This window comes from Phoca vitulina, unplaced genomic scaffold (assembly GCF_004348235.1).
Source record: "Phoca vitulina isolate PV1807 unplaced genomic scaffold, GSC_HSeal_1.0 scaffold63, whole genome shotgun sequence".
In the NCBI taxonomy this organism is placed as follows: Eukaryota; Metazoa; Chordata; class Mammalia; order Carnivora; family Phocidae; genus Phoca; species Phoca vitulina.
Genome location: NW_022589766.1, coordinates 646,816 through 663,032, shown reverse-complemented (window position 1 = coordinate 663,032; position 16,217 = coordinate 646,816). Strand labels below are relative to the sequence as shown.

At 38.6% G+C, this 16,217-nt stretch overlaps 1 pseudogene; it reads left to right on the top strand.

Annotated features, from left to right (window-relative positions):
• The first annotated feature begins 1,308 nt into the window (after positions 1 to 1,308).
• On the top strand, positions 1,309 to 15,431 carry LOC116623980 (annotated as a pseudogene).
• The last annotated feature ends 786 nt before the right edge of the window (positions 15,432 to 16,217 follow it).

Here is a 16,217-nt window from a genome sequence, read left to right as displayed (position 1 = left end):
AATGTGAAGAGCAAAGAGTCTTTAGGAGTCTTTCAGAACAAATTACAGCTGGGTGGCACAGAGACCACATCTTTACTGTCCCCCACTCCCTCATTCCATACCCGTCCCCCACCTGAATTGTTCTCCCCTTAGTAACCACAGGTCTCAAAGCAGCTTCTGTAAGCCTTATTCTAATTTTTGGCTTCAGGCTCCTGCACTGAATCTAAGGCAGGGCAGAGGAAGTCTGCTGTGCACAGAGCCATCCCTATCTACATTTCCCAGGCACTCCCAAGGGAGGAAAAGCACGAAGTATTTTGGAAACATAAATATGTTAAGGGAAAAGTTGTCTATCAAGGCCATGAGAAGTATTGCAGATCCATGAAGGCACAATTAGCAGCTGCAGAGATTACTGCCCCAGCAATGTAGCATAGAGAGACACGTGCAAAGACAAAGGGACATGGGAAGAAAATAAATTAGGGAGGCGAAGAGGAAACTACCCTTTCATAGAGAAGCTCTTTTCCTATAGAGTTGGACAGAGCTGATCAAAAAGATGCTTAATTTTGTGTTGCTGCTTGTTGGTTGGCAAGCTCCCTGGGAACCTCCCAGGGGTAATCTGAAAGCTGTCCCCATAAGCAGAGGGCAGGGAGAGACCAAAGAAAGAGGCAGGTCACTCCAGACTGGTAGGTGGCAGGGAACTTACATAGAAGGCTTGTCTTGCACAGCCACACAATTAGTATCTCCACATCTGCCCACATCTTAAAAGTTTATACTCTACAGAGGCCTTAACTGAATTCAGTCGTGTATACCATCCAGATGTTCTCAATATCACATCACTATCTCAAGGCTATGTCCTTAAAGTAGCCTCTGGGAGAGAAGAAGGCAAGTAGAAACCATATTCCAAGGACAGGGGAGGGGTAAGGAGCCTCTAATTGCCCAGGTCCAGCTCATGGTTCAACTGGTAGTCATATCTTCTTGATGACCTCCCCCAACACTGCTAGGATCCATTTTATCCTCTGCAATGTGTCACATTATCGTTCCATTATGCTTATTTTATTGTCAAGTCATTGTTTTTGTTTAATGTAACAAATGTTTATTGAATGCTCTGTGTTACATAGTACTCTGCTAGATGCTTAATGGGGTCAGGTGAGGGCAGAAGGTGGATAAAGCAAAGTGGAAGAATGGTAGATGGGAGGAGCCACAGTGCTACGGAGGGAAGCTTGGTTCAAGGTTCTAGGTTGAGTCCTTGATATCAATTCTTAAAATCCATCATAGCAGTCAAATGGATGACAGAGAAACAAGCAATGGTTAGAGGGCAGAAAAACAAGCTGGATGAAAAAGTATGAAAAGGTCCCACTAGAAAAAATGCAGAATCAAATAGATGGACAAGTTCTGAAAATTCTCAGAGATCAGTGGAAATGTTCTCAGATCATGCAGAGCAGATTGCAAGTAACAAGACACTCTCATGGTGGAAAGGGGAATAGACTGATACGGACAATATCCCCAGCTTCTCTCATCAGCTCACATATGACCTTCGCAAAGCTTACTGGGCCTCAGTCTTCCCAAATGTCCAAGAAGGAAGGTAAGCTGCATACTTCCTGTCATGCCAGCATAGCACTGCCTTTTATTACTCTGTAATGCAACAGGGCTCTGCTCTTCCTGACAACATTCTTAGTGACATTCATTCTCTATTCCCCAAGGATACTTTTCATTTCATCGTTGCCATAAAACTTTTTCCTGATAAGTGAAAAGATCATATGATTCTCTATCTAGTCCAGGTCCTACCTGAGATCACTCATAAGCAAAATCATAAATTAAATCCACCCTAAACCTCCCGTCCATTGTCCTTCAAAAAGAGAATCACTGCTATCTAGAGTGAGTATGCATCCATAGCTTCATAATGCAAACTTTTTTGGCTGTCTGTGGGGAAAGAGGAAGTAGAGGAAACAAGGCAAGGGCTGACTCCTTAGGTGGAAGCCAGAGCATGTTAAATCAGATATGACCTACCTTTGCAATATGTCATTTCTGAATTTGTTTGCACATATTAGGAGAGAGCAGATTTTCCTGTTATTTCATCATGAACATGATCACAGAAACCTTAGAATGAAACAAATATTCAAAGGGCTCTCTGACTCTCTTAAAACCCATTTGTTAGGCCTCAATCTTTTCTCTGGGCTACCCTATGCATACTTCTACTGTTAGTTGTATCAGTCTAATGCAGTTACCTCTCTGTGCAAGTATTTCAAGAAGGACAGAGACCACATGTAAGTCACCTCTGTATTGCCGGTGCCTAGCACAGTAGATGGCACTGGGTAGGTGCCCAGTAAATCCTTCTGTAGGCACCCGATGAAAACGCAAATGAATAAACATGGCAAGTGGGTAATGTCCTAGTTTAATAGGTCACCAAAGGCTAGTTACAGATTCAAAGACATGTGCTATTGAATTGCTTCCTGCCAAAGAACTCATCTGTGTGCTTCACAATTATTCCTAAAGAGTGTATGTGTAATAGTAAGAGCCAGGATTTGAGCTTCTCAGCGTGCCAGATCATGAGCTGTTAGCTCATTTAATTCACACAACAACCCTGTAGACACTATCATTATCTTCATTTTATAGAGGAGATAACAGACACTAAGGGAACAAATACAACTGGCTCAAGGTTATTTCATGAGCCTGATTTTGAAAATCCAGAGCTAACTCCAAATTTTGTGCTCTAAACCACAATGAAATATACCTCTCTAGAGGCAACTTAACAGACTAGGTCAGTGTCCCAGAATGTTACCTCACAGAGGATTTTATGTTGATGAATCAGAATAGCCACCAAACCAGCATATAATCCAAAGTCTCCCACTGACTTGCTAGGTGACCAGGATAAAATGCTTACTTTTTGGATTTTAGGCTCCTTGTTTGCAAATAATGGGTATTAAACTCTGAAATCTCTTTCTAGAATATATTATGACTCTAATAGCCATGTGTTTTAACACATTTTTTCCCTCTATCAGCTTTTTCTCATTGGCTACATCTCCTGTCACCGTTCCTTGCAAATGCAGATGTACTTTTCAGTTTCAAAAAAGAAGACAACAGTGAAAACTTTAGGCTAAGTGGAGTATGAAAATGAACAGGAAAGGATTGTTAACTGAGTTTGACGTTGGAGGTGACATTGCTAATTTCTACCACATCTTCTGTCTTTATGAAATGTACAGAATGACAGAATATCTGTCAAGGAGTGGCAGAATTCCCTGTCTTATCACAGATCTGTGCAAATTTAAAAGCTATGCAGAAGGTCAGTGAAAAAGAGGAAAAAGAAAGGGTAATGTATGCCAAGTAATAATTGGAGCCAAAAAAGAAGGTTTAGCGGGTTTCTATGATGCAAATGGAAGAAATCAGAACTATAAATAAACATTCATTTAGAAAACAAGATGTAACCACTCCCTTTGGTTTACAAGAATTTCAAAAATAATAGTAAATGAGTGAATAGCACTGGCATTTACTTATGCAATTCAACTGAATGGCTACCATGATCAGTCTTTTCCTATGTGCAAAGTACTGTGCTGGGCAATGTTAGAAGATATTAGGTAAAGTATCAGCTACAACCTCTCCTCTGGGAGCTATTTCACAGCACAACAAGATCAAAACATGAAATAAACAAAAAAATTCATAACATATATGATGCAATATTCCTAGACCCAGCACCAGACTTGACAAAAAGTAAATATTCAAAGAAAGGTTGAATGGAATTGAAGTGAAATGGAAGTCTGTGTGGTACCAATCCCAAGTGGTGAAGATCAGAGATGAGCTGGTCTAGACAGGTTTCACAGAGAAGATGAAGTCACCCTGTGCTTTCAAGGATGGACAAGATAACAGATCAACTGATCTTTAATATATTTAGATAAGTATCTCCCGGGATTTGTGGCATCTTTAAAACCATGGTCAATAAAACTTAGAAATTTGCACTTCTCACTTGACATTCAAATTGTATCTAACTTGGGACAGTTCAAGTGCAAAGTACTGTGTGCATGACTGGTCTATGAGAGCTTGGTAGCAAGATGCAGAGGCAGATTTCCAAGTCACTTTTGGTTAGAAAGCTTTTAATACAGATTCTTTGTGGATGCTCAGTAAATAGTTGCTCCTGAAGGAATGAATGATTCCTTTCAAAATACAGTACTTCAGAGAGTTGCATACCAGCTGAAATACAAGAGTGGAGCCAGTGTATCTCCTTGGGTTGGCCCGTCCCACCTGTAACCTTCCCACCGCTGACTGCTGAATCCTCCAGACCTAACTGCAGCACAAGTCCAGCCAGAACTGCATGTACAGCTGTGAATCCCACAATAGAGCCCCTTTTAAGAATCATACAGATCAACCCTTCAATGGCAAATCTGATTTCTCGTAATTTTCAGCTAGGAGAAATTGTTAAGCTCCTCAAATTAACTAGGAAGAGAGCTTCAAATTATTCCCTTTATTCTATCTGTATCAGTTACTGTATTTCTGAAATGGGAATAACAGAGCTGTTGGAGGGAACAATTATTAAAAGTGATTATGAAGAACTTTGCAATATAAAGTGCTTGTTAAAATTGAGAAGTACTCAATGTACCCTTCTCAATTCCCCCCAGACTATGAAAACCCCATTCGTAGAAATATCATAAGCTTGCCTAGACAGCAAGTATTTTGAAGCTTATGCTTCATCATTTAAATCTGTCATCTTCCAAAGTAGCTCATTATTTTAGAAATATGAGCATTTTAAAGATGCTGCTGCAGTTCTCAATCAGAAGTTTTTATTGCTTTTATTCAAAATAAGCCACCTTGAAATTGGTCTCCAAATCTATGTCTTTGCACATAGGTCTTAAATAGTAGTTATGTGTGTGCACATGTGTGTTTGTTTTAAATGTGATGTCTAAGTTATATCTCTTTTAATTATCCCTGTTAGAATGGTCTTTCCCCTTTAGAATTCCCATTCAGTTGAACAATAAGTGGGAGAATTCATTTTCTCATGTACACCTCATTGAAATGAGCTTTAGTGAGAAGTTAACTTAGCTAATTTGTTTGCTTTGCATAATTATTATAATCACCCTCTAAGTACTACCAGTGAGTAAGCACTAATATCCTAAAAGAACATCATGGCCCTTTTTATAAATCCTTCCTTTTAATCCAAGGAATGTATTTTTGTTTCCTTCTCTATTACAGAGAGACAAAGGGATTGAGAGAAAGTGAAGTCCAGTTAAAACCCAGAGTATAAGTAAAGTCAGACTTCCCTGGGAGAGGGTGGTAGCGAGTAGAAGGGTAGAGATGACAACATAAAGAAAATAGACTGTGGTAGAGGAGGCAGTTCAATGTAATGCATAATTGTTTGGGCTCTGGAATCAGACTGCCTGGGTGTTTGGCACTAAAACTTACTGCATAGGCTTGGGAACATTATTTAATTTCCCTGGTTCCCAGTTTCTTCCTCGGTAATGGAGGTAATATTAGTTCATACTTCAAATTTATGCTGTTAGGATCAAATGTGATAATAGGTATAGAGTACTTATAAAAGTGCTTGACTTATAAGAAGTGCTCTAGAATGGCTAACAAGTATGAATGGCATATATTTGGAAGGACTCCCAAGAGCAGGCACCTGGACCCCTTCTCAGGAGAGAGCTACAGGAAGAGCATCAAGCCATGCCCACCCACCTGTGCCAAACTCATCTCCCACGTCTGCCCTCATGGAAGGCAGTAGGAGATGGAGAAGCATTGCCTGGGAATCAGAGAACTTGGCTTGCTTTCTAGCTCTGCTACACACTATGTTCTTACTATGTTCCAGACACCATGCTAGTTGCCTTACACTGAGACTTAATTTCATAAATGTAAAAAGAGAAAATAGTAACTCTTGCCACAGGTTTGTTGTAGGACTCAATGGTGAGAATGCATGTGAAAGCATTTTGCATATTGACAAAAACCAACAGCTACAGATTGGATGGCATTAATGCTAAATACATCGGGCTGTGTTTATTTTACTACATGGTCTAGTTTCAGGTAATCCACATCTACATTTGACAACCAAGTAAAAGTTTTTATGGCCATTTTGCTAAGAGTATTCACTATAAGCTATTTCCCCCAAGGGCAGAGTGTGACACTGGGTGTGTGGAACCTTGCCCCCAAAGCCCCTGCCTGCTGCTTTCCCTGCAGAGGTCTGACGTGAGGAAGAGAAATGTCAAGAGAACCTGTCCTTGCTTGTACCAGCTAGATGGAAGCTGTCAGAATGACTCCCATACTGCTGTTGGGGGTGAACATGTAATTAAAAAAGAGCAAATGTGTGGGGATTTCAGAATATTCATACATGGTGGTGCTCTTGTTTGCTATTCACTGATCACCTTATTCATTGTCCTCTCTGGAGTGGCTGTGCCTGGCTGTCCCAAAGATGTATGTTCCAATATTATGGATAAGGAAAGGGCTAAGACACCATTTTATTCAATCAGTATTTATAACATAACTTTGATGTGCAAGGTGCTATGCAAAGATATCAGGGATATACCTGTGAGCAAAACCAAAACACGCCTTGCCTTTTATTCATTTATTCATTTATTCATTTACCAAAGATGTCTTGATTGTCAGCTATGTGCTGGACAATGTTCTAGGAACTAGAGCAATAACAGTGAAGAGATGCAGCCCCTCCTCCCTTGCTTCTTAGAGATCACATTTCAGTGGAAGAAAGTGATTGTAGACTGATTGTGTAATTCAAAGTTTCATTACAATTATGATACATACCATGAAAGAACAGTACGGAGTACCACAAGAGCATTTTACAGGATACCTGACCTGGACTGAAAAATCAGGGACAGCTGCTTGGAGAAGATGAAATTTCATCTGGGATCCGAAGTTGAGCAAAGAAGGGTAGGGGAGGAAAACTCCAGGAAACTAAAAATATGTGTAAAGTCCCTGATGCAGAAACATCATGGAGCATCAAAGAAATATAAGAAGGCCAGTGTGGGCTGGAGTGTGGAGAATGAGTTGTGGAACGACGTGTGGAGCTGAAATGATAGAGTGGTGCTTAATCTTTGGGCCACATAAGATACATTAGGAATTTTGAAATTTATGCGATGGAAATGGGAAATATCTAAGGGTTTTATAAGGAAAATTACATAATAAAATCTGTGTTTTAAAACAGCAATACATATATACTATGGGAAATTGATGGGTAGGGGCAATATTAGATGTGGGAGAATTATTACAAGAGACCCAGCCAGAAACATTGTTGAATAAGACCTAAGAGTGGCTGTGAATATGAGGGCATAGGGAGAGGCGAGGACATTTGAGAGTTGTTTAAGTGCTAGAATTTTCTGAGTTATTTTATGAATGATTGGTATTAAAAAGACAGTGATGTCAAGGATGACAACACACCTGGTTTGCATAGCTGGGTGCATGGTGATATACCATTCACTGAAATAAGGAACTGTGAAGGAGATCCAGCAATAAGAAATGATGAGTTTACTGCCTTCCATAGAATTTTAGTTATTTGTGGACTTTCTCTGGGAGAAGTCCAACAGGTGGGCTGGAGCTTAGAGGTAAAGACAAAGCAGCAGATGGAGATGCAGGGGTACTATCTGTCGAATTGTGCCCCCTCAAAAAACATGTTGAAGTCCTGACCCCCAGTACCTCAGAGTGTGACCATATTTGGAAATAGGGTCATGGCAGATGTAATTAGTTCAGATGAGGTTATGCTGGAGTAGGGTGGCCTCCTAGTCCAATATATATGGCTGTGTCCTTATAAGAAGAGGAGAAGACGGTGACATAGACACATGAGGGGAGAGCACCACGTGGTGGTGGAGCAGAGATTAAAGCACAGCAGCTGCAAGCCAAAGGAAGCTTGAAGCCTCCAAGGCTGAAAGAGGAAAAGAAGGTTCCTCTGCTAGAGGCTAGAAGAGAGTACAGCATGAGAGATATCTTAATTTTAGACTTCTAGAACTTTCAGACTTCCAGAACTTTGAGAGAATACATTCCTATAGTTTTAAGCTGCCTTCTTTGTGGCACTTTATGAAAGCAACCCTAAGAAACTAAGACAAGGAGTTATTGGCAACTGATGGTCACTGAAGCCAAAGTTGTGGCAAGATCACCCACAAAGACAACATGGAGTAGAGAGGGAGGGTCCATGTCTAGGAAACCACTCTTTAGGTAGAAGAGAGTGAGATGACCAAGGGGACAAAGAAGAAGCCAGAGACTCCCAAAAGATGTTTGTGGTGTTTGACATATGTAGTGACAAAGAGTTAAACTTAGAGGATCAGCCAACTGGTCCCAAACCTCTGAGCACCACAGGTAACAGGCAGATGAAGATGAAAGGCCAAGCCCACCTACCCATAAACCTGCCTGAGGTCCACCTCCTGACCTTAAGCCAGAGAGGACAAGCCTTCTTACTTTTGACCTTAAAAAGATCTTGCTTTTAGCAGAGAATTAAAATACAAAGTATACATGTCAAAGTTTAATATCCAAAGTTAATTTGAGGATTAAAATTCTCATCTCATTAGTAACACAAAAATATGAATTATTTTCAGTCATAATATTGAGATTTCCAGCAAGTAAGTAGAGGTTATCAAACCTGTCTCAAAGTAGAGTTTCCTGCAATGTTTCTTTAAGATATCAATTCCTGGAGCCTAATTCCAGAGAATTCTGATTCATTTTGTGTCAAGTGGGACCAAAGTATCAGTATTCTTAAAGCCTCCCGAGAGTACTATCCTTCTAGCTAAGGCTGACATCCACTGGAAAAGAGCCAGGGGACCTCCTCTGTCCTATATCAGTGAGTTATCTATCTAATCTGTACACTAACAATGTGCTCTTACCCCTTCCCCTTTTTCTTACAGTGAAGCTAAGCTGTATGTATATATGCCTGCACATTTGTATGCCTGTTTGTTTAGGTGGTTTTATCTGTGTATAGGTGTGTGTATTGTACAAATTCACTGATTTGTTGATTCATCCAGCAAACATTTATTATCTATAAGGTTCCCAGTATTAGGAAAAGTGTTAAAAATAAGATTTAGGCCTCCATCTCATGAAACTGGGTCTGGGGTAGAAATGGGATGAAAACTGGCTGTAAGTGATGATTTATTGCTTTAATAATATTAGGATGAGACTAATTCTGATAGGCTGGAAGCTATGTGTAAAAGCCAATCAGCAGCATGTTGTGGGCAGACTGCCAGGCAGGGTCCCAGAGGAGGCTGTGCTGCCTGGACCTCTCCCTCTCTCTTCTCCTAACTGCTTACCTCTAGCAAATCCAACTCCACCCAGCACTCCATGTGCTCCAGCTATGTTGCACATGTTGGCAATGCAGAACACATAATTAAACACAGGCTTGCAAACCAAACAGATGCAGGTTTAAGCTTCAGCTCTGCCACTTCCAGGTCAGGGCTGCAGCAAATCTTCGCCCCTCTGAAACTTCTTTGCCTCTTTGCATAAGTGGAATGACCATGTTGATGGGGAAAGTAACTGAGTTAGTACTTATTCTTTGGGTTACAATAATTACTATTTCAAACTAAACTAAAACCCATAAAGGACACTACCTGTATTTAATATTCTTCTGTATATCCATAAAACACAGTAGTAAACTCAGTAGTTTAATAAATGCTTGTTGATGTATTACCATGTTTACAAAAATCTGTAACAAGTTATTGGAATGTTCATTAAGATGATAATATGTGCTTATCATGTATAAATCCTCGTAGGGAAGGGATCCCAGGGAAAGACCAATGGAGAACTCCCAATTTTTCACCCTTTCAACCAGAGAAATTCCTCCTTTACCCATCACGTTATGTAAGAGGTAATGATTATATTTTGTTTCAAAAATGATGATCCTAAGATACAAGTTGGGGATGAGAGGAAAGGTGGCATCTGGATTACATAATTATTGCAATTTTTTCATGTAGTTTTGGGTCATGCCACAATCACATGGAGCTTAGCTCCCAGCTATTGGGCAGGTCAACTGGGGTATCTCAACTTAGTCCCATGCTTAATGGGTGCCATGAAATCCTGAACACTTTTTTTTTTATTTTATTTTATTATGTTATGTTAGTCACCATACATCATTAGTTTTTGATATGAACACTTTTTAACCATGATATGCCCCCTAGACAACCGCCCTTGGATACATACTTCCCTTACTTCCTGCATGTGAAGGGGCTGTTCCCTTACTTCCTGCATGTGAAGGGGCTGTTCCACTGAGCTCTGGAAGCTAGTGACTATAAAGCAAAGGTGCTGAGAGGCCAGTGCCCCCACAGTAGGGCCTGTGGAAGATGGGCCCAGGAAAGAGAGGAAAAGAGACAGGTGTATCATTCAGCCAGTGATCACACTGCTCACCCCTAAACAATCTAGATGATAAACGGGCTGCAAAAGGGCCCACTTTGATCCTTCTCCATGAAGAATTTCACTGTCTCTATATGGTTTGCTTCTCCCTGGAGGGCCATGGTTATTTTTATAAATTTCAACTCCCTACTCACCTTTCCTCAGTGCCTACCCCCAGGAGCTGGTAAGAAGGAGATCACTTTAGTATGTCTTTTTAGTTTTAATTTGTTCACAAAAATCATGCAGGACACACTGGCATTGATGAGATTTTCTCCCAGAGCTACTATTGATCAGCTTATTTGGCACAAAATGTGTGCGTTATTAAAAGGGCTACATGAGAAATAATTGCATCCAGGGGGGATTGTACGTACTTTCAATTTAGCCATGACCTGATGCAGAAATTGGCCTATTTTATCATTATAATAGCCAACAAGCTTGGCTTCTTAACTGATTTCAAATCTGGACATATGGTTATACATTTTTAAAAGTTCTACTCTCACAAGTTGAAAAAAAAAACTCAGGATATGCTAAAAAAAAAAAAAAAAAGTATGTAACCCTTGAAATTATTCATGGGAGCAACCCATTGTTTCTGTGATGCTGGCAGGGAGGATGAAGTGGTAATGTATAGGAAAGGCTATTCTCTGCAGAAACTCCATGATGGATCCCCTTCCATTATCAAGCATAATGCTCAAGCTTGGGCACTAAAATGTTTTAATTCCTATTCATGGAATGAGAAGTGCTGGATTAGCTTTTACTCTTATGTGTAATTGCATTTGCTGCCATCTGGACTGAAGTCAGAGCAAGAACATTATGAAATGGAGGACAGATTTGACCCAAAGACTATAGTTATGAACCATTTACAATATGAACACATCATTTTAAAATGACTATTTCTGTGCAAACCCACCGGCCTCTAGATAAAGAACTTCAAATTTAGTTCTAAATCTTACTCATAACCTGGAGTAAGACATTAACAGCAGAAATAGACACTTTTGAAGACAATGAATATGTATCTAAAATTAAAAGCTAGATATATGCTTAACAGAAACCCTAAAAGTCACCATTAATGTCAGAAAGAATACCAGAATGTCCACTATTTCCACACTTATCTTTAAACAAGGACATGCCAATGCAATTAGGAAAAAGAAAAAAACAGCAATAAAGGTGTACAATTGAAATCAAGAAATGTTTCCATTATTTTGGGGATGACATGTGGTTGTTATTTTACAAAACTCAAGACAGTCCAGATAAAACTCATTAAAAAAATTTTTTTTAACAAATTTATGTAATTAACATTAAAATTAAGTTTTCTTATATATAAACTATAACCATGAGAAAATATAATGGAAGAAAAGATTCAATTCAGAATGCCACTCCCAAAAATAAAATAGCTTAAAATTAACTTGAGAAATGCATAGGATCCATATGAAGCAAAACGTAAAACTACTGAGAAACATGAACTAAGATTTAATTGCATGACATGTTCTAACATAAGACAACTCAATATTGAAAAAAAAAATGTAAAGTTCCCCCAAAACTAATATACAACTTTCAGACAAAATTAAAATACTAATGAGATTTTTTATTAGTAACACGAAATGATGCCAAAAGATTTTCAAGAAGAATCAATATAAAATATTATCCCGGAAAATTCTGAGAAAGTATAGTATGAAAGGACTCAAGCCTAAACACATATTAAAAATACTATGATACTGTTATGATTAAAACAGTTTGGCACTGTTTTCCATATTGGAGTTAATACATGAAAAATTATATTAGGGCAATTGGCTAATGCTTTGAAGGGAAAAAAAGCTCTTACCCCATATAATTCATTATATCAATAAAATAAACAAATACATTCCTAGAAGAAAGCACATACATAATTATTGTAGCCCTAGAGTCATAAAAATATTTCTAAGCAGGATAAAAACACTTAGAAGCCATGGAAGAAAATACTGACAAATATTGGTACTTAAAAATGTATAACTTCTCTCTAGCAAAAAAAAAAGCCAAAAATGACCTGAACAAATCCACATACACCACAGGGAAGAGAAATTCTTTAACCTATAGTTTCATAACAGTTGATGAAGAAAGTAAGCAAAAAAACAAAACAAAACAAAACAAAACAAAAAAAAAGGTAAAGTATATACATATTCATAGAAAGAGAAATAGAAATGGCCAAAAAAGACAAGAAAGAATATATTCAAATCCACTCATGATTAAAGCAATGCATATCAAAACAAGATACCATTTGCAGGATACAAAATCAATATATAGAAACCCAGTGCATTTCTATATACCAATAATAAAGCAGCAGAAAGAGAAATTTTTTAAAAAATCACATTTACAATTGGACCAAAAGGAATCAAGTATTTAGGAATAAACTTAACCAAGAAGGTGAAAGACCTCTACCCTGAAAACTTAAAACATTGATGAAAGAAAGTGAAGATGACACAAACAAATGAAAAGATATTCCATGCTCATGGCTTGGGAGAACAAATACTGTTAAAATGTCCATATCACTCCAAGCAATCTACAGGTTTAATGCATTCCCCATCAAAACACCAACAGCATTTTTCACAGAATTACAACAAACAATCCTAAAATTTGTATGGAACCATAAAAGACCCCAAATAGGCAAAGCAATCTTCAAAAAGAAAAACAGACCGGGAGGTATCACAAAACAAGATTTCAAGATATACTACAAAGCTGTAGTAATCAAAAGAGTAAGGTACGGGCACAAAAACAGATACATAGATCATTGGAACAAAATAGAGAGCCCAGAAATAAATCCACAGTTATATGATCAACCAATCTTTGACAAAGCATGAAAGAATATCCAATGGGGAAAAATAATGTCTGTTCAACAAATAGTGTTGGGAAAACTGGACAGCTACATGCAAAAAAAAGAAAGAAAGAAAAGAAAGAAAGAAAGAAAGAAAGAAAGAAAGAAAGAAAGAAAGAGAGAAAGAGAGAAAGAAAGAAAGAAAGAAAGAGAGAGAGAGAGAGAGAAAGAAAGAAAGAAAGAAAGAAAGAAAGAAAGAAAGAAAGAAAGAAACTGGACCACTTTCTTACACCACACAAAAATAAGCTCAAAATGCATTTAAGACCTAAATGTGAAAACTGAAACCATAAAAATCCTAGAAGAGAGCACAGGCATTAATTTCTCTGACACTGACTATAACAACATTTTTCTAGATACGTCTCCTAAGGCAAGAGAAACAAAAACAAAAATAAACTACTAAGATTACACCAAAATAAAAAGCTTCTGCACAGATAAGGAAACGATTAATGAAACTAAAAGACAACCTACTGAATGGGAGAAGATATTTGCAAATGACATATCTGATAAAGGGTTAGTAGCCCAAATATATAAAGAACTTCTACAACTCAAAACCAAAAAGCAAATAATCCAATTTAAAAATGGGCAGAAGACATGAACAGACATTTCTCTAAAGAAGACATACAGATGGCCAACAGACACATGAAAAGATGTTCAACACCATTCATCATCAGAAAAATGCAAATCTAAACAACGAGTTTCGCCTCATACCTGTCAGAATGGCTAAAATCAAAAACACAAGAAACAAGTGTTGATGAGGATGTGCAGAAAAAGGAACACTTGTGCACTGTTGGTAGGAACGCAAACTGGTGCAGCCACTGTGAAAAACATTATGGAGCTTCCTCAAATAATTAAAAATAGAATTACCATAGGATCCAGTAATTCCACTACTGGGTATTTGCCCAAAGAATATGAAAACACTAATTCAAAAAGAAATACACACCCTATGTTTACTGCAGCATTATTTACAATAGCCAAATTATGGAAGCAACTTAAGTATCCATTGACAGATGAATGAATAACAAAGAAATGATATGCATATACAATGGAATATTACTTGGTCATTAAAAAGAATGAAATCGGGCTCTCCATGTGAATGAAAGGCCCGCCAGCGGGCGCCGGCCTCCGCGGCCCACCAGCCACACTCGGGAAGGAACGCGCCAGGCGAACGCGCCGGAGGGGCTGGGGCTGGGCGCAGTGGCCCCCAGGCTTCCCCTGGCCGCGCTCCCGCCGACTCGGGCCCTGAGCACGGGGACGCGCCGCGTTGCCGTAGAAACGCCGGGGCCGGCGCGGCGGCACAGGGGGCTGGCTCTCAGGCTCCAGGAGGCGGCGGCTCGCACCCTGGAGGACACTTGGGCGCCTCTGAGCCCAGGTCGTTGAGCCCGGATCAGGGTCCCCGGCCATGCGCAAGGGACACTCACACCAGACAATTGCAAGATGCTGTCACAAATGTGGAGAAGCATTTCGGAGAGCTGTGCCAAATCTTTGGTGCTTATGTGCGGAAAACTGCCAGACTGCGAGACAAAGCGGACCTACTGGTGAATGGAATCAATGTGTATGCCTCTACAGAGACCCCAAATTTAAAGCAGGGCCTGAAAAACTTTTCTGATGAGTTTGCCAAACTTCAGGATTATCGACAAGCAGAGTTATATTTTATAATAATTTTCAATAGGTTGAAAGACTTGAAGCCAAAGTAGTTGAACATTTGAAAGCTTATGGAACCATTGTAAAAATGAAATGAGATGACCTCAAAGCAACATTAACAGCAAGGAATCGAGAAGCTAAACAGTTAACTCAGAAAGAACACGTCAGCGAAACCCATCGGATCGACCTGTTATTGATTTTGAATAATTTTAAGAAAAAAAGAAGAAATAGAAACCCAGGCAGAAACTGAATTGCAGGGAACTACAATGGATGCTACCCGAACAACTCGTCATCTGGAGAAAACTACTGACAATTTTGAAAAGCAGAAAATAAAGGATATAAAGACTATATTTTCAGAATTTATCACTATTGAAATGTTATTTCATGGCAAAACTTTAGAGGTCTACACTGCTGCCTACCAAAACATACAAAAGATTGATGAAGAAGATTTGGAGGTTTTCCGAAATTCTCTGTATCCACCAGATTATGCATCCCGTTTAGATATGGTAAGAGCAAATTCAAAGTCGCCTATTCAAAGTCGCCTATTACACTCTCAGCTAAGTGTATATCTGGAACAGGACAGGTATCCACCTGTCGACTACGAAAAGATTAACAGGCAGAAGATGATGATGAAGAGGATGAAGACTTAGATGTTACAGAAGAAGAAAATTAATTTTCTTAAGTAAACTTCACCTTTCAGTTTTCATCTTAAAAGACTTGGAATCCACAATTACTACACTATAAAACTTTATACTGGCTTCATACACATTAAACCTTAAAATGAAATCCTACTGGAAATGAAAATTAAAGGAAATTTGTGCTGACCAAAAATGAAGGTTTTAAAAAATATTACACACCAGTCATTTCAACATCCTATCCAACAGTATGTGATTTTTGTATAGGTTCCATTTAAAAAAAAAAATTATGTATTTCAAAAGTATTTCATATTAATGCACTATACGTAGTTGTGGTTGCAGTATAAGTAGATGACAAAAAAACAAGAGATCTAACAAAAAAATAAAAATAAAAATAAGAATGAAATCTAGCCATTTGTACAACATGGATGCATCTAGAGCGTATAATGCTAAGTGAAATAATTCATTCAGAGAAAGACTAAGACCATATGATTTCACTCATATATGCAATTTAAGAAAAAAAAAAACAAATGAACAACAACAACAAAAAAGACAAACACAAAAAGGGATTCCTAACTATAGAGAATGAACTGCTGGTTACCAGAAGGGATGCGTGGAGGGACGGGTGAAATAGGTGAAGGGGATTAAAAGTACTCTTACCGTGATGACCACTGAGTAATGTATAGAATTGTTGAGTCACTATGTTGTACACCTGAAACTAATATAACACTATATGTTAATGATACTGGAATTAAATATATACATATAATAAAGGCATGGAGAATAAAGTTAAAATCCACCTATCATCCTCTTACCACTTAGAG